General features: G+C 45.2%; 1 long non-coding RNA gene across 1 annotated transcript; it reads right to left on the bottom strand.

The window, feature by feature from the left end:
* Positions 1-13119: 13119 nt before the first annotated feature.
* Positions 13120-18061, bottom strand: LOC310891715. Its single transcript, XR_014577697.1, has 3 exons — positions 17956-18061; positions 17288-17441; positions 13120-13257 (listed from the first exon to the last, which is right to left on the bottom strand). It is a non-coding gene; the product is annotated as an uncharacterized lncRNA (long non-coding RNA).
* Positions 18062-19923: the final 1862 nt, after the last annotated feature.

Raw genomic sequence — 19923 nt, 5'->3', positions numbered from 1 at the left:
CTGCAAACCTGCCAGCAAGGGATTTTACTTGTACCTGTGTGCAGCACGTTCTCTTCCGGCTTATGGAATTTAACAAGGTAGTAAGGGTATTTCATCTGTCTTTATTTTTATATGGGCATTAGGACACAAGCAAAATCTAGCTTCCCCTTGTTTTCCTGGTTCCTTAGGTAAGCGACAAGCCAAGCCTTTCATGTGCTTGCTTAGACTGGAAGTATGTATGGGAGACACTCACAGGCCTTGCTATGGAAACACCTGTGCCCACTTTTTCCTGCAGGCTGCTGGCTCTAACTGTACTACTGATACATGCTAGGTCAGCTAAAATCGGCTTATAAATAGGGTATGTTAAGCATATGGAAGTGTAGACTTCAACTGCCATAGCTACAAACATCCCGTGGAATGAGGATGATGTCTGCTGGCACTCTCTGCATCAGCATTCAGTTTTCCCTTGCCCTTCTTACTGTTAGACTTCTCAGCTGACGCTTTACAGCGAAGAAATTGCTACAACATAATCCGTGTTCTTAAACCTAAAAAAAAAAAATCTTGGAGAAAACAACTTGCTGGTTTTCCCTCCTTGCTGGCAAGGAGAAAAATAGTCCACCAGGAACAACAAAAAAATCCTAGTAACAGCTCCTTAAGTTATACCCTCTGCTACCCTCTCTGATTGCTCTGGTCTTCCTTCATTCGTGGTAATGAAGTTTTTAAAGCTCTGGTAGAAGGATGACAGTACTCAAGTCAAAGGAGATGAGAGCAATGAGGAAAGCTTTGCTTTAAGCTAGAGCAGTCTTGCGAGTTGCTGCCTTTATGCTGTTCTTATCTTGAAGGGTACAGAGTCTTTTCCAGTCATAGGGACTCCATAACCCTATGAATATGGAGAAATAGTTGCTAATTAACAGTGTGTATAATAAGTAAGTGAGGCTGGAAACAAAAGAATATTCCTCCAAGAAAAAAAAGGAAGCAGAAATTACTGTACTTAATAGCTGGGGAAGCTGTTAAAGCTAGTTGACACAGTTCTGGTACTGCCGTGTGTGTTTTGGGGGCAACATAAACCATAATTGCTGTGATGGCAGGTAAGAATCCAATTCTTTTTTATGGCTTAGTGTAGTCAGTGAAAGCAGTGGTCCTAAGCTGCATGCTGTTCTTAAATGTAATGCAAATTCTCTTTTGTGACTCCTCAGTACTTCCAGGTTGCTTGTAGCTGATCACCAGCAACTGCTTCTGTTAGCTATTAGCTGTTGGGTTTTTGCTAGGAATACTTTCAGTCCTGAATTGAAATGATGACATCCTGAAACAGAAGAGGCTCTTGGAGTATTGTAGGAAGCACATTCTTCCTGGTTCTAGTGCAGGTGTACACGTAGGAGGAGACAGAAGGCAAAGAACCTCACATAGGTGGAGGGGGTGAGGTGGCATCACAGTTAGAGCTGTTGCAGTTAACTCTTCCCAAAGCATGAAAGCAACGTGGCTGGGAACAGGGATTTGTTGGGTTGCTTCTTTGTGTGAGCCAGGGAGTCTTTTGAGGGGCAGATTAATAAGAATATGACACAAGGTAGAGGTGGAATAGATGAAGCAAAGAATCTGGGTGGGAAAAGGGTTGCTTGTACGTGTCTATGGAATTGTTTCAGGGGACTGAGCTGGGGCAAATTCAAGATAATAGATGCAGCCTCCTTGACTTTGGATGGCAGTGCTGAAGCTTCAAAACCTTACAAGGTTTGATGCCACTTCAATTGCAGTGCATAGCTGTGGTACTTGAGCTCAGAAGTGCAAACTGCACAGGATTTTTTTATCTATTTTCTTCAACGTGAGCAGCAAAACATCTTCCAGGAATGTGCCTGGGTGCTACGCTGCTTTGACACGGCTTGCTTTGCATCACCAAACACAGTAGTTAGGTTGCATCGAGTACTTTGTGGAAACATTCATTGTGTTGTCACCCAGAAATGGGATGCTACAGATATGTGTTGGCCCGGCAGTATCAGTGCTGGTTTTTGGCCTTTGAGAGGTTGGTCCATAACATGTGACCTGTGTAATGAGGGGCCCACATAGATTGGTGACTTCATTAAGTCTGATACTGTGGTGGTGTGTGACCCAAGGCCCTGAACGTCAGAAAATCAGGCTGTGGCCACCTATTTTATGCAGACTTTGCCTATTAACAAGGTCTCTACACTGTACGTTAGAGACGTGCGCCTCCTTTTCCGGACTAGATAGCGAAAATACCAGTTTTGTAGTTCAGTGAATGAGATTGGTTGGGCTGTTTGTTCTCCAGAGCTGAAAAATGTTGGGAGTGTATTCTCTTGGAGTCCACAGAAATGAAAATGATGAGAGGAAGAGAACGTTGGTTGCAGCCCGCGTGCTGCTGTTATAAAGGAGTTCTCTGATGTCTTTTTCCCTCTGCTGAGACTTATCAGCCTATTGTCCTTTCCTGTTAGGAGCGCATACCTGGCTTGGGATGGTGTGCGCAGGGCAGATTCTTTACCGTAAGAGCACAGTGAATGCCAAACTTCTTCCTGTACTGCCGTGTTAACCGTGAGTCACAAATTCAGGAAGCAGTGATTGCATCGGAACTGCTAGAATGCTTTGCGGAGTCTTTTTACTGGGTAAACTTCACAGCTGCAGTTACAACTTCCAGCCTGTGTTAGCTGAACACATCGTACTGGTGCCCGCCATCAGTTTGACAAAGATGGGATTGCAGTAGGAACTTGCTTTTTTCCTTCTTTTTAATTAAACAAGTCTTTGAAGCAACTTTTCCAACACCGCCATACTTCACTTCTTCCAGTTATTTTCTGTTTTACTTAGCTGAAATGTTTTTTTTTCTTCCAAGCTTGAGGAAGTTTTCTACAAGAATGTCCCGTAATGATTTCATAAACTCTTTTCGTTGTACCTAGCTGCAATAGAGAGTGCTTTTATTCAAAAACCTGCTGGTTTTCTCTTCCAAGAAGTAGTGGGGTTTTTCCTATCTCTTCACTGATGGGAAAGGCTGTAGGACAGTAGCTTGAGGGGCTACTAATGCTGTCATCAGTGAGCCGGGAAAAGGCAGGAGTCCGAAACGGGTAAAAAGTACTTAAAAGGATACCAAAAGAGTAAACGGTACTTAAGCCGTGGATGTTTCTTTTTGCAGGGATGCTCTGGACCAACCGCTTCTTTCTAGCGCTACCTCAAAGTAACTTGCAGATAGACCTCACAGGGAAGGTTGATCAAATGGTGATGATCGCTGTCATTCTGCTGGACACGCAGATACTTGCCTTTCGTTTTGGCTCATTTTTAATACCAATTAACTTCAGTGCCTCGCGTTAATAGACACCGTTTGACTGCATCGGCAAATGTTTCTGAGTCGTGAGTGTCGTTAAAGGCCTGTCACCTGTTGTGGTTTAACCCGGCTGGCAGCTAAACACCACACAGCCGTTCGCTCACCCTCCCCCCTCCCTCTCTGGGATGGGGGAGAGAAACGGGAAAGTGAAGCCGGTGAGTTGAGATAAAGACAGTTTATTAAGACAGGAATATAATAATAACAATAATAGTAATAATAGTGATAATGGTAATAGTATTAATAATAATAATGTGTAAGAAAACAAGTGATGCACAATGCAATTGCTCACCACCCGCTGACCGATGCCCAGCCTATCCCCTAGCAGCCGGCCCCCCACCCCAGCCAGCCACCCCTATATATTGTTTAGCATGACGCCAGATGGTATGGAATACCCCTTTGGCCAGTTTGGGTCAGCTGTCCTGGGTCTGTCCCCTCCCAGCTCCTGCTGCACCCCCAGCCTGCTCGCTGGCAGGACAGAGCGAGAAGCCGAAAAGTCCTTGGCCTGGTGTAAACACTGCTCTGCAACAATTAAAACATCAGCGTGTTATCAGCGCTCTTCTCATCCTAATCCAAAACATAGCACCCTACCAGCTACTATGAGGGAAAATTAACTCTGTCCTAACTGGAACCAGGACAAACTGCTTCAGCACTTTTGATCTTTTACAAACTCAGCTAAATTATTTAAGTTCTACTTTGGGCACCGTGTTCCTTCATCAGCCAGGATTTTGTGGATAGAGTTGAGTCTTCTTATCACGCGAGGCCAATAAAACAACTGAGTAATTTAAACCTTTGTGGCTGCTCCCACCCCCAACACTTTCCCATTCCCATGACGACTTCTCATCCCCCAAATGACTTCTCACCCCCAGGTCTCACTCGGGGACCCACCACCCGCAGCCGCTCCCCATCAGGAGCAGCCATCCCCAAACCAATTGGCGACGCGGGCAGCGGCAGAGGGCTGCGTTCAGCCCCCACCCCCCCCACCCCCCCCCGCTGACCGATGCAGGAAATAAGTGCAGGCAGAGGCTTTGCAGGGTGGAACAGTTTGTAATTTATTCCCGGGGTAATTAATTGTGGCTGCCACCCCCAGCCCGTCCCCAGGTGAGGCCCGGCCGCCTGCTCAGGCGGGGGGCCCGGCCTGCCGGCCCGTGCGGTCTCCGGCCCCCGGCTCCTCCTGCCTGACCCTATGCAGCCAGGACGTGTCCCCGACGTCGTCGTCCTGCTGGGACCTTGGCAGTCTGCGCCCCACCTGCCCCGCGTGCCAGGAGAAGCTCCTGACGAGCTCTCCTGCCATGGAGGGGCTGCGCTCCCTGCGCCGGGGCGAGACGCTGCGGGAGCGGTAGCTGGAGGGGCTCGTCTGGCGCTGCTGCTGCTGCTGCCGCTGCCCCAGCCGTGCGTTGCGCTGGAACCTCCTGCGTGGTCGTCGGGCCAGGCGCACGATGCCAATGATGTGCCCGCGGCACAGCGGGCAGGTGTCTCTTTCGGCAGCCCAGACGTGGACACACTCCAGGCAGAAGATGTGCCTGCAGGGGTCGATGCGAGCCGCGCTGGACATGCGCTCCAAACAGATGGGGCACGTCTCCTCCTCGGGGGCCTCCTCTGGCTGCCGCCGTGGCCGCCAGCTCATGATGCCTGTGGCCGCCGCAACGTGGAGCTGGTTTTCGTCTGGGGGAGGCTGCCCTGGTGCCAGGCACTTAGCAGCAGCCTGGGGTCTTCAGCACCCCCCGGGTCGCCGGCAGGACCTTGATGCCTTGCGTGTCGCTGTCTGGATCTCGACGCTTGGCGTGACACCAGCAGGACTACTGCAGATAGGAGCAGGAAGAAAACATTGCAGCAGCAAAGAGACATCAGCTTTCTAGGTTCAACCAATTGTCTAGAGTACTGTAGCGGTAACTGTTCTGTGTATGGATTGCAGACATTGCCGTTAGAATGGCAAATCTGCTTGTGGTAGGTTATACATGGCAAGACCGCGCTTAGGACAGATGAGGCAGATAGATGTCTATAGATTTGAGAACATTACCGAAGGACCTCGATGGCTCGGGTGCAACAGCAATGGCTTCGCGTGTGCCTCTCGGCACACCTCCGCCTCTCTCTTTCCTTCCAGCCTTAGGACCTCGAGCTTTCGATACCGCCAGCTGGACTGGCCGCAGGCGCGCCGCTCAGGGCATTTATAGCCAGCCACCTCTTGTGAGGCAATAGGGTGACATCACCAGGGTCTCGGGGTGCCCATCAAGCACTGACTTGATGGGAGTCTCACGTATTTGAACGTATTTGAAGTGACACTTTATTCTTGATACCTTAGGGCCCACTCCTTGGCCCACTCTTGGGTTCGGTCTCTTCCGAGATGGCTTTTCTAAATTAGCCTAATACCGCTCTCCTTGCTTGGCTTCTGTCAGCATGGAGCAGCCATCTCACATCAGCATTTTCTCGCAACAGTCAGGTGATCTCTGTCAGTGCTGCCAACAGGGGCACCCCGAGACCCTGGTGATGTCACCCTATTGCCTCACAAGAGGTGGCTGGCTATAAATGCCCTGAGCGGCGCGCCTGCGGCCAGTCCAGCTGGCGGTATCGAAAGCTCGAGGTCCTAAGGCTGGAAGGAAAGAGAGAGGCGGAGGTGTGCCGAGAGGCACACGCGAAGCCATTGCTGTTGCACCCGAGCCATCGAGGTCCTTCGGTAATGTTCTCAAATCTATAGACATCTATCTGCCTCATCTGTCCTAAGCGCGGTCTTGCCATGTATAACCTACCACAAGCAGATTTGCCATTCTAACGGCAATGTCTGCAATCCATACACAGAACAGTTACCGCTACAGTACTCTAGACAATTGGTTGAACCTAGAAAGCTGATGTCTCTTTGCTGCTGCAATGTTTTCTTCCTGCTCCTATCTGCAGTAGTCCTGCTGGTGTCACGCCAAGCGTCGAGATCCAGACAGCGACACGCAAGGCATCAAGGTCCTGCCGGCGACCCGGGGGGTGCTGAAGACCCCAGGCTGCTGCTAAGTGCCTGGCACCAGGGCAGCCTCCCCCAGACGAAAACCAGCTCCACGTTGCGGCGGCCACAGGCATCATGAGCTGGCGGCCACGGCGGCAGCCAGAGGAGGCCCCCGAGGAGGAGACGTGCCCCATCTGTTTGGAGCGCATGTCCAGCGCGGCTCGCATCGACCCCTGCAGGCACATCTTCTGCCTGGAGTGTGTCCACGTCTGGGCTGCCGAAAGAGACACCTGCCCGCTGTGCCGCGGGCACATCATTGGCATCGTGCGCCTGGCCCGACGACCACGCAGGAGGTTCCAGCGCAACGCACGGCTGGGGCAGCGGCAGCAGCAGCAGCAGCGCCAGACGAGCCCCTCCAGCTACCGCTCCCGCAGCGTCTCGCCCCGGCGCAGGGAGCGCAGCCCCTCCATGGCAGGAGAGCTCGTCAGGAGCTTCTCCTGGCACGCGGGGCAGGTGGGGCGCAGACTGCCAAGGTCCCAGCAGGACGACGACGTCGGGGACACGTCCTGGCTGCATAGGGTCAGGCAGGAGGAGCCGGGGGCCGGAGACCGCACGGGCCGGCAGGCCGGGCCCCCCGCCTGAGCAGGCGGCCGGGCCTCACCTGGGGACGGGCTGGGGGTGGCAGCCACAATTAATTACCCCGGGAATAAATTACAAACTGTTCCACCCTGCAAAGCCTCTGCCTGCACTTATTTCCTGCATCGGTCAGCGGGGGGGGGTGGGGGGGGTGGGGGCTGAACGCAGCCCTCTGCCGCTGCCCGCGTCGCCAATTGGTTTGGGGATGTCTGCTCCTGATGGGGAGCGGCTGCGGGTGGTGGGTCCCCGAGTGAGACCTGGGGGTGAGAAGTCATTTGGGGGATGAGAAGTCGTCATGGGAATGGGAAAGTGTTGGGGGTGGGAGCAGCCACAAAGGTTTAAATTACTCAGTTGTTTTATTGGCCTCGCGTGATAAGAAGACTCAACTCTATCCACAAAATCCTGGCTGATGAAGGAACACGGTGCCCAAAGTAGAACTTAAATAATTTAGCTGAGTTTGTAAAAGATCAAAAGTGCTGAAGCAGTTTGTCCTGGTTCCAGTTAGGACAGAGTTAATTTTCCCTCATAGTAGCTGGTAGGGTGCTATGTTTTGGATTAGGATGAGAAGAGCGCTGATAACACGCTGATGTTTTAATTGTTGCAGAGCAGTGTTTACACCAGGCCAAGGACTTTTCGGCTTCTCGCTCTGTCCTGCCAGCGAGCAGGCTGGGGGTGCAGCAGGAGCTGGGAGGGGACAGACCCAGGACAGCTGACCCAAACTGGCCAAAGGGGTATTCCATACCATCTGGCGTCATGCTAAACAATATATAGGGGTGGCTGGCTGGGGTGGGGGGCCGGCTGCTAGGGGATAGGCTGGGCATCGGTCAGCGGGTGGTGAGCAATTGCATTGTGCATCACTTGTTTTCTTACACATTATTATTATTAATACTATTACCATTATCACTATTATTACTATTATTGTTATTATTATATTCCTGTCTTAATAAACTGTCTTTATCTCAACTCACCGGCTTCACTTTCCCGTTTCTCTCCCCCATCCCAGAGAGGGAGGGGGGAGGGTGAGCGAACGGCTGTGTGGTGTTTAGCTGCCAGCCGGGTTAAACCACAACAGGTGACAGGCCTTTAACGACACTCACGACTCAGAAACATTTGCCGATGCAGTCAAACGGTGTCTATTAACGCGAGGCACTGAAGTTAATTGGTATTAAAAATGAGCCAAAACGAAAGGCAAGTATCTGCGTGTCCAGCAGAATGACAGCGATCATCACCATTTGATCAACCTTCCCTGTGAGGTCTATCTGCAAGTTACTTTGAGGTAGCGCTAGAAAGAAGCGGTTGGTCCAGAGCATCCCTGCAAAAAGAAACATCCACGGCTTAAGTACCGTTTACTCTTTTGGTATCCTTTTAAGTACTTTTTACCCGTTTCGGACTCCTGCCTTTTCCCGGCTCACTGATGACAGCATTAGTAGCCCCTCAAGCTACTGTCCTACAGCCTTTCCCATCAGTGAAGAGATAGGAAAAACCCCACTACTTCTTGGAAGAGAAAACCAGCAGGTTTTTGAATAAAAGCACTCTCTATTGCAGCTAGGTACAACGAAAAGAGTTTATGAAATCATTACGGGACATTCTTGTAGAAAACTTCCTCAAGCTTGGAAGAAAAAAAAACATTTCAGCTAAGTAAAACAGAAAATAACTGGAAGAAGTGAAGTATGGCGGTGTTGGAAAAGTTGCTTCAAAGACTTGTTTAATTAAAAAGAAGGAAAAAAGCAAGTTCCTACTGCAATCCCATCTTTGTCAAACTGATGGCGGGCACCAGTACGATGTGTTCAGCTAACACAGGCTGGAAGTTGTAACTGCAGCTGTGAAGTTTACCCAGTAAAAAGACTCCGCAAAGCATTCTAGCAGTTCCGATGCAATCACTGCTTCCTGAATTTGTGACTCACGGTTAACACGGCAGTACAGGAAGAAGTTTGGCATTCACTGTGCTCTTACGGTAAAGAATCTGCCCTGCGCACACCATCCCAAGCCAGGTATGCGCTCCTAACAGGAAAGGACGATAGGCTGATAAGTCTCAGCAGAGGGAAAAAGACATCAGAGAACTACTTTATAACAGCAGCACGCGGGCTGCAACCAACGTTCTCTTCCTCTCATCATTTTCATTTCTGTGGACTCCAAGAGAATACACTCCCAACATTTTTCAGCTCTGGAGAACAAACAGCCCAACCAATCTCATTCACTGAACTACAAAACTGGTATTTTCGCTATCTAGTCCGGAAAAGGAGGCGCACGTCTCTAACGTACAGTGTAGAGACCTTGTTAATAGGCAAAGTCTGCATAAAATAGGTGGCCACAGCCTGATTTTCTGACGTTCAGGGCCTTGGGTCACACACCACCACAGCATCAGACTTAATGAAGTCACCAATCTATGTGGGCCTCTCGTTACACAGGTCACATGTTATGGACCAACCTCTCAAAGGCCAAAAACCAGCACTGATACTGCCGGGCCAACACACATCTGTAGCATCCCATTTCTGGGTGACAACACAATGAATGTTTCCACAAAGTACTCGATGCAACCTAACTACTGTGTTTGGTGATGCAAAGCAAGCCGTGTCAAAGCAGCGTAGCACCCAGGCACATTCCTGGAAGATGTTTTGCTGCTCACGTTGAAGAAAATAGATAAAAAAATCCTGTGCAGTTTGCACTTCTGAGCTCAAGTACCACAGCTATGCACTACAATTGAAGTGGCATCAAACCTTGTAAGGTTTTGAAGCTTCAGCACTGCCATCCAAAGTCAAGGAGGCTGCATCTATTATCTTGAATTTGCCCCAGCTCAGTCCCCTGAAACAATTCCATAGACACGTACAAGCAACCCTTTTCCCACCCAGATTCTTTGCTTCATCTATTCCACCTCTACCTTGTGTCATATTCTTATTAATCTGCCCCTCAAAAGACTCCCTGGCTCACACAAAGAAGCAACCCAACAAATCCCTGTTCCCAGCCACGTTGCTTTCATGCTTTGGGAAGAGTTAACTGCAACAGCTCTAACTGTGATGCCACCTCACCCCCTCCACCTATGTGAGGTTCTTTGCCTTCTGTCTCCTCCTACGTCTACACCTGCACTAGAACCAGGAAGAATGTGCTTCCTACAATACTCCAAGAGCCTCTTCTGTTTCAGGATGTCATCATTTCAATTCAGGACTGAAAGTATTCCTAGCAAAAACCCAACAGCTAATAGCTAACAGAAGCAGTTGCTGGTGATCAGCTACAAGCAACCTGGAAGTACTGAGGAGTCACAAAAGAGAATTTGCATTACATTTAAGAACAGCATGCAGCTTAGGACCACTGCTTTCACTGACTACACTAAGCCATAAAAAAGAATTGGATTCTTACCTGCCATCACAGCAATTATGGTTTATGTTGCCCCCAAAACACACACGGCAGTACCAGAACTGTGTCAACTAGCTTTAACAGCTTCCCCAGCTATTAAGTACAGTAATTTCTGCTTCCTTTTTTTTCTTGGAGGAATATTCTTTTGTTTCCAGCCTCACTTACTTATTATACACACTGTTAATTAGCAACTATTTCTCCATATTCATAGGGTTATGGAGTCCCTATGACTGGAAAAGACTCTGTACCCTTCAAGATAAGAACAGCATAAAGGCAGCAACTCGCAAGACTGCTCTAGCTTAAAGCAAAGCTTTCCTCATTGCTCTCATCTCCTTTGACTTGAGTACTGTCATCCTTCTACCAGAGCTTTAAAACTTCATTACCGTGAATGAAGGAAGACCAGAGCAATTAGAGAGGGTAGCAGAGGGTATAACTTAAGGAGCTGTTACTAGGATTTTTTTGTTGTTCCTGGTGGACTATTTTTCTCCTTGCCAGCAAGGAGGGAAAACCAGCAAGTTGTTTTCTCCAAGATTTTTTTTTTTTTAGGTTTAAGAACACGGATTATGTTGTAGCAATTTCTTCGCTGTAAAGCGTCAGCTGAGAAGTCTAACAGTAAGAAGGGCAAGGGAAAACTGAATGCTGATGCAGAGAGTGCCAGCAGACATCATCCTCATTCCACGGGATGTTTGTAGCTATGGCAGTTGAAGTCTACACTTCCATATGCTTAACATACCCTATTTATAAGCCAATTTTAGCTGACCTAGCATGTATCAGTAGTACAGTTAGAGCCAGCAGCCTGCAGGAAAAAGTGGGCACAGGTGTTTCCATAGCAAGGCCTGTGAGTGTCTCCCATACATACTTCCAGTCTAAGCAAGCACATGAAAGGCTTGGCTTGTCGCTTACCTAAGGAACCAGGAAAACAAGGGAAAGCTAGATTTTGCTTGTGTCCTAATGCCCATATAAAAATAAAGACAGATGAAATACCCTTACTACCTTGTTAAATTCCATAAGCCGGAAGAGAACGTGCTGCACACAGGTACAAGTAAAATCCCTTGCTGGCAGGTTTGCAGAAACAAATTTTTTATTTACACAGGCAAGTCTATCTTTAGACCCCATTTACCTCTTTACATTTCTCGAATATTTACATGACTTCATGGTGCTCCAAGAGAGTGATGAACAAAAAGATTACAGAAACTGTCAAAAGCATAGCAAAAAAAACCCAACCTATCATTGTGCTTTAAAACTTATGAGCTAGAATAATGTAGAAGAAATGTAGTTTTAGCACTTTGGTCCTAACGGTCATGCTCTAGAAGACACTTAAATAGCAGAGGGGATTTCAGAAGTGACCGTATCCAGAGGTTGCCAGTGACAATTCATGAGTGAATCGTAGAGTTCTTCGCTTGTCTCCGTGAATTGTCTGTTCATTTCATCAACATCCAAGTAGAGCTGTGGATCTGAAAATAAAAGCCTGGTAAGTCCAAGTATCAAATCTGAGGCATGCGCACAAAAAAACTTCACGTGAAATGGCTAATAAAATGTATTTTAAGCTAAGTGTAATAAGCTATTAGATCTACTAATTTTAGTGAGGTATTTAGTCCTCTAAAATTTTGAGCCTCACAACTCCAACTTTTGGGAATTTGTATATTAGAAGGCTGGGACTAGAATTGTCTTTCAAGATAAAGACAAAGACAATGTTTAAGATAGTAAAGATAACGTTTAAGGATAATCAGCCATGAAACCCTCCCAAGAGTCATTTAATTCACTTCTACGGCAATACACGTTACATAGGATAGTTTCTAAACACTAACACAAAATGCCTCCACGTGAGGAACTTTGCAAACCTTCCAGGACACAAATATGTTTTGTACCGTATTTGTAAGTGCAAGCTGAATCCTCCTTTTGGAATCTGCAACATAAGCTTTTACCTCAGGGTGGAGAACAAAGCTTTTGCATATTACTGAGCTTCTAATATAAAATCTGTTTAGCGGAACCAATACAAAGAACAAAATTCTGTCTTAGACCATTTTCAAATGGGAATGAAGGCACAGGTACAAGAAACCTGCTGCGAAGCATTGACAGTGTCCCGTTTTACTTGATGCGGTCAGTGTATGCTGTATCAGCTTTAAAACCCCAGCTGATTGCAGATCAACCCCACAGAGGTTTGACCTCAGCTGAATTTTCAAGATGTTCTTCATCCAGTAGAGGTTGGCTTGTATTGTTAAAAGGCACAAGGATGGCTAAACTCAAGTGACAATGATAGAACCCTTATTACCGTCAGTAATTAGGTCATCACCGATTGCAGTCATAACTGAAGATTCCTGAAAGACAGAAAAGGCTAAGTTTAATCATAACTCATTTCAGAAAGCATCACAGATTCAAAGTGCTGCAGTCTCAACCCATTCCTTCTTCCTACAACTACAAGGATAGATGGCATTTTATCTATTTATTTTTAGAAGAAAGCCAATATTGCAGTACAGGTTGGAAGGGACCTCCGGAGGTCACAACTAATAAATTGACCACTTACATAAGACCACTTACAACAACTGTTTAATTTGCTTTAAGCAAAGCAAATCAGAAGAACAGGAACAGAAGAAGCGTACGCAATTATGCTGTCAAAACCATTCTTTGGTATGCGTGAACAAATAATGGTGTATAAATCACTAATTCTATGGATTTACTATTTAAGCACTTAAATACAAACACCTCTGAATGGAATCTGCTCTTTTAACTTCACACTAAGCAGAAAGCATGTTTTCAACTTCGGATTCTTTTTGCTGATTCACACAAATCTGTACAACGTATTATCTGTGAAATATTTTCTTTACAGCAAGCGTGCACTATCTTTACCTCAAAAACAGCTGGAGCCATTAAAGAATCTCCTAAAGAGCAGTCTCCAACAGCTTGCATGCTGTCACAGGGAGCATAGGAGCTGTAGTTGTAGTCAGCGTAAGCATCGTAACTCCTCTGCGAGTAGTAGTTCTGGTAATCTTGGCAATAATCATTATGGTTGTATGACTGGTACCGCTGCAATTCTGCTTTCAGTCTGAAACATGAGAAGTTGCATACAGTCAGAGAACAAGAGACTGTAAACCCAGTTCTGAACTTAAACAATTTGTCAGCTTACATACTTCAAAGCTTAAAAGGAAGCTTTCCTAAACAGTCACCTAAGTGACAGCTTAAGTCACAGCTCAAAACCTCATTTCTATAGAAGCAAGCATCCTCACCTTTGCCAATACCAGAAGGAATTGTTCTCATGGATTAACTCCAGAGCCTTGACATGGTTACCTGTACACATCAAGTATTTTTAGCGTTGGCATAAGCAAGCTGCTGCTATGTCTCTGTGCTTTGCTAAAGATTGATTTAAGACCAGAGACATTTATCAAGCACAGCTGCTTTAAAGATGCAGTCTTAACCCTTCTATCTTTTGTTTGGTTAATTACTAGATCTTATTTCCAGAAAGAAGTGAATGGAGTCAGATTATCCATTTCAAAGAAGCATCTGACGCTGCCTGTCAGTTTGCCATGTCTACCTCCACCTGCTCAGTTTTTTTGTTTGTTTAAAGTCCATTAAACATTCAACAGCTGCCAACTATACCACTCAGGTGAAGTCAGTCTTGCTTAACAACACAATCGCGATTCTCCAGCATGACGCCTTATTATTAGTGGGAGAATTACAAAATACACTGGTTCTTAAGAAGAAAGGGCCAGCTGATTAGCTTTCACTACTTTCCCTTTCAAGATTTTCTCAGGGGCAGCTTCAGACTAATGACAAGAACCAAGACAAGTGCTATCTGTACTAAAACTGAGGTACACTGCATAAAGAACATTCAGATAACCCAGCTGCATATTCAAAAAAATCCGCTGTTTAGACTTGTCTTCACTGATTCTGTACAGGCAGACCTCCTGTGGTTGCAGTGCCCAGTTTCTCTGACTTGAATTGGGGATGCAGAGAAGTGAGTTCTATGCTTTTGGGGAAGAATACAAGCTGAAGGCATTCTGAAATAGCTTCCAAACTCAGCAAACATGAGGGACAAACTAATCCAATGGCTGGGTATTTCAATGCTAAGAGAGCACGGTACTCAGCCATTCAGAAACGTATTACTGATGTGTATTTTAATACCTACATTTGTTTCAATACTGCAAAGCTACACAAGTTCTAATAAAGAGGTAATCCATTGTCTTGTTACTGTAGTAAACAAACAGAAGATACATCATCTTAGGTCTTCTGCTTCCAACTGCACTCTTCCTACATACAGTTGTGTAGGGAAGGAAAATCTGAAAATACTGTTGACGTTCTTCTGGATAGCCGAAGCAAGAAAACATGTTTGTGGCTTATTCTTGTTTTCAAAATAAAACAATATTAATTTAATCAAAAAATTTTGGCAAAGAAGTTTGGACAGTGCTCTCTTGGAGAAGAGCATTTCCATTCTAAAGCAGAAGGAGGCAACATTTGCAGAATTATGCTAGGTAAACAGAAACAGAAGTGTCATTTTTTACTATTTAACAGAACACACAAGCTAACCTCATGAACATACTGAAATTGTTTATATGAAGTCCTGTTTTGTCAGTATCCTGGATCAAAGTTCATCAAATTTGGTATCAATTCTTTAACCGTTCAGAGACCTGAATTGCCTTAAATAAGTGATAGAACTGAGCCGGTAGAGTAAGAAACCCTCTCAGGAAGTGCTAAGCTTTAAACTCCCCATTGCCCTAAGCTCATGAAAAGCAAAAAATAGCATTCTAAACCTGTTCTAGTAATAACGCCTTTGGCTTTCTCCCTGCGTTCCCATTTTTTCCCCCCACTTCTTTCCTGTCAACCCACTGTAAAACTAGTTATGTGCTTCTCTCAAACTAGAGGGAAAGCTCTAAGAACAAGAACTCCCTAGCATATAAAACCACTTGTTGTCCCTTCTACCTTATACAGGCCCAAACCTGAAAATATTTACCAATGCATTCAGCTTTGCTACTGTTGAGAAACAAGGCTGGTTGCAATGGCAGCTAAGCCCAAGTTGCGCTGTCTGGCTAGACTTAACAGTTGGATTCCCCCAGCCATCCTGAAGCAGGTTGATGAATCCAGGGAGTCAAAACATAGGACTTCTGCATTTCTGGTTTTGTAGACTGCATCCTGTGTGCAGCCACTACAGCAAGGGCCACAGACTTTCCAAAGGCAGAGCTACAAGAATCTGATTATTTAGAATAACTGTATCAATGCACAACTCCTTGGTTACCTTTTAGAAATTCCTATGCTCAGCCGGATTCCTTTTCCCCCCAGACCTGGTGCGTTCTGGCAGTCTTGCAGTGCCCTCATCTGATCACCTTGCTCACCAAATCTGACATAGGCATACCCTCTACTATTTTCAAAAGGGAGAAAACCAATTCTGGTATGCATAACAGTTACAAAGCTAACGAATTCAGTTTCTGTCTTCTACAAAAAACAGAAGATAGCAGCTACTATAGCTTCTATTACTTAAGCAACCTCTCTGGCATGTGCACGTGCACAGAAAAGGCTTTCACCAAATTAAAAAACTTGGGCCAGGAGCAAAAAGCTTATTCCTTGGTAGCATTAAGATGCAACTCACTGAGAGCCAGCAAAACAATACATTTTAAGTGCTCTCTGCATAAGTAATCAGATTCCATATTTCTGCATATACAGCAGTTAATCAGTTAGCACTAACCCACTCCTTTTGGAGCCACAAACTTTATTGGTCACAAACACCAAGAGCTGGCTGTAATTATCTGAACCAGTATTAACCGGTACCTCTGAACTCTTCAAACAAAAATATCTTTCAGGTGCTCTTAGAAGAACAACATCAATTGCCTGCAACAATTTGATGGCTTTGCTAAACGGAGCACTGAAAAGCACAGTGGTACAGTTTCTTTTGTAGCCTGTTCAGAAATTATAGCCCCATGCCTACAGCTTCAAATCAGGCCAAGCTTACCAGCCCAACTCTTACAGCTTAAGTTCACTGCACTCGAATGCCTTCAAGACGTGCTTTTAGGAGCCATGGAGAAGAACCCTCTGGTAAGACCACCATTATAAAGTACTGAGTGTTGTTTTACACTTAAAATAGAACTATCTGTTACAGTCATTCATCAGCTTTCCCTAGGCTGCTGCTCTCTCACTACTGAATGTGATCCTGCTCTCAGTTTCCCACTAACTTTTTCCCCCAGCGGTTATGGCCTCTTTTCATCTATGACACTTTTAAGGGACTACACCGTGTTGAAAAATGCTGGTTAACATTTCCTTTTACACAAGGTGCCTCATCGAATTTTCCTGACTAAACCAAACCCCAGAACCTTAACTAGAAGAGGAAGCACACAAACACACACGCCTCCCTGGCCACCATATCTCCCCAAAACATATCTGTTCAGTAACAGACCAACTGTAAGAATACTGCGATTAAAATCAGTATAGCTCTATACACTGCTTTTGTTCGGGATTACTAGCTAATGTCCTTCCCCTTACCCCTTCTGGAATTAATACTGAATTCTGTACTCCAAAACGCGGTTCTTAAGTCATACAAATGACATTTAACAATCAGAATTTTTCCACACAGTGATCCTCAATAAAAACTTCAATCCTCTACTGCAGTCTTTCAACAAATTAAAGGAATACAAAACTGGCTAATAACTGTTCAGTGATTTTTGGACCTTTGTAGCACTAGAGTAACAGCAGTACACTCTGCAGCATAGTTGCAAGTATGTGGGAATAATCTCTTTTTTTCTCTGAAAAGTGTGAGGCCTCTATTTCACCCTACTAAAGATTTTACCACCAACTGTACTGCTAGCATTGAGACACTGCAACTTCTGTGCTTGTATGAGATGCAGGACAGGTTCCTTAAGGTGTCGCAATTTTTTGTCTAAACCTAGTGTTGAGATCAAAAAAGGGATTGCTACTAATTGCGTACGTATCAATAACCAGGACAGAAGACATGCTGCATATAGGAATTAAACTTTTTCTAAAGCTCTAGTACATGAACATATCAAATCCCGCAGATTTTTTCTAGTATGGTTTCAGAGGTCTTACTTGATGGACATAAGCGCACAAGTGAAGACAAAAGATACTCTGTTTACCTGAAGTACTGGTTTGCAAGTACTGCTTCTCTTCTGTCCTTCCCAAAATAAACTGTGAGGCAGCTGCAGACTCTGCACCTGAACACTCTGAGTGAACACCGAATGTAAATGATGGCAAGGCAGCATTTTGTGGACGCAGCCGCAGCACCAAAACCTGCAGAAATAAGTGAATGTCAAGTCCGTAACCCACGGTGTATCTGCAGTACGTGAAGGTTTGAACTACATTCTAGTCCTGATCTTTCCAGTCAAAACTGTTTAACAAACAACCAACCAAACAGTAAAACAAACAAGAAAACCCCATGCTTCCTCTCTACATAAAACTTTTCACAACTGTGTTTTCTGCCCACCACCTGGCTTTAAAAAGTATACGAACTTCTTTGAAAGATCATGTTTTTAGTCTGAACTCCAAATGAACAACGTGTAGGGCATGTAAAGAACAAGCACGTCATTAATGAAAGCTTTTCTCTAAAAAGGATAAACTTATTCTTGGGGAAAAGTGTGGAAACAGAAGTTATCTAGGCAATATTCCTACAGGAAAAACGAATAATTTTGCCACACCTCAAAGGAAAAAATAATTGTGCTTAACAGGTAAGAAAATAAAAAAAATCAGAGCAAACCAAAAAATAAATCACAGAATATGCATCCTCGTTTTAATCATTAAGTATTACCTTTGAGCTCTGCTTTGGTGCTTGGCTTTGCACTTTCACAGGCTACACACTTCGTGGCCTCTGCTTTGTTTTGAACCAAGCAGGTCTCCCAATCCCAGCTTCCTTCAGGCTTCTTAAATTTGTCTAAATCCAGAAATTCTCCAGAAGGAGCAGAAAATGCAGATGCACTGCTACTGGTCACAGGTGTTGGACCCTCTGTGAGACAAACAAGACAGTTAACCATCCTGTTTGAACATGAACTATAAAATGAACATTAACTTTTAAATTTGATTTGTCAAATCCCACAGAAATGTTCAAAACTACTCCGCAACTCCCCCCCCCCCGCCCCTGAAAAAAATAAAAGCCACCAAAAACCCACAAAGAAACAAAGAAACAAACAAAAAAAACAGAGTGGAACTCAAAGCTTCCAAACAACACACAACTCTGTTCAGCACACAAGCTTCTGCTGCTGTTGACCACAGTGTAACCTCCATAAAGAGGCCTGACAGGTGCCTTTTAAAAAAAAGGTGCCTTTTAAGAGAGAAGCAGAAGATAACGCTTCAAATTCAAAACTGGAAAGACAAGAATGGCTCTTCCCTTCCACGGCACACGCAGAAAACTTTTATCCTAGTATTACTTGCATCGCTCTTCCTCCTGACAAGTGCAACGTAACCGTGCAATTCACTGCACCATGGTCACAGTAAACCCCTCATTTCCAAAATTCCTCCTTGCAATGGCAAGAGCCTCAGACAAAGATGCCGACTGACCGCTCAGAGGTTGGAAGTCCAAGAGAATCAACTCTGTCTGAAATCCATTATCTTACCTCATGAAATTTCAGTCTTACCGCACAGGATGATTACAAAAGCCCGGTCTAGTCCACCTTAATTTGTTTCTTCCAGGATATATTTGCACAGGTGTTTTTCGATGTAATGGCATGTTAAATGACATTTAGAGTCAAAGTTAGAATTAGAATCGTATTTTAAAAACAATACAACCACGCTCAAAATCAATTACGGTCACACACAATGGGAAACAACCCAGTACTGCCCTGAAGAAGTTACCCAGCGGGTCACTCGCTTTCTTGAAGCCTACCACTGACCTTCATAGGCATCTCTCTGCTTTAGCTTAAGACTAGTTAAGACTACACTGTCTTGAAATCTGGCTTCACATCTCCCCTCAATTACATACAAACGGTGAGTAGAGGCATTTTGGACACATTCTGTAATTTTTTTTACTTATTTTTTGAAAGAGAAAAACGCAGTCATTTTTAACTCTTTCTATGGAGTTCTCATTTTCGCCAGTGAAAAATCACTATGTTGTTTTTAAATTAAGTCACCCACTTCAGCCATCTTCCCTCACCAGCTGCAAAGCCGGGGGTATCTGCATTGATCCAGCTCCGTACTAATACATTTCACAATCAGTTCAATTTATGCGACAGGCTGGAACCTGGGCTGAGACCTCTGAAGTGCCTGTAAACCAATCCTGCAGACAGCCGCTAATCCATCAACCGTACCTGGGAATCGTGTTGCTTAAAATATTCCATATATGCAACGTACTTTTATTCTGTACAAGATTCACAGAGGCTAGGATGGAAACAACAGGAAAAAAAGGACCATACCTGGTTTCTCAGACTGACAGGCTACACATTTGTTATCTTCCGTCTTATTTGGTACAAGGCATATTCCACAGTCCCAAGAGCCTTTCGCCTTCTTAAATTTGTCTCCAAAGCCCAGAGTGGCTGTTGTGTCAGTGCTGCTCGAGGAGGATGTCACTGTCACCGAGCTGTCTGTGACCACTGGTCATGTCAGAGCAGGCATTACTCCCGTTCCAGGTTTTGGTGTCTCACATGCTATACATTTTGTAGCTTCCGGTTTGTTTTGGACAAGACATGTATCACAATCCCACGTTCCAGGTACTGTTTTGAATTTGTCTCCAAAGCCCAGCATCCCTGCTGGGGGCGCTGCTGGCTTTGAGGTGTCGCATTGACTT

Source organism: Anser anser (genome assembly GCF_964211835.1).
Source record: "Anser anser genome assembly, contig: HAP1_SCAFFOLD_71, whole genome shotgun sequence".
In the NCBI taxonomy this organism is placed as follows: Eukaryota; Metazoa; Chordata; class Aves; order Anseriformes; family Anatidae; genus Anser; species Anser anser.
Note: the sequence above shows the minus strand (reverse complement) of the source record. Positions and strands in the feature narration are given on the sequence as shown.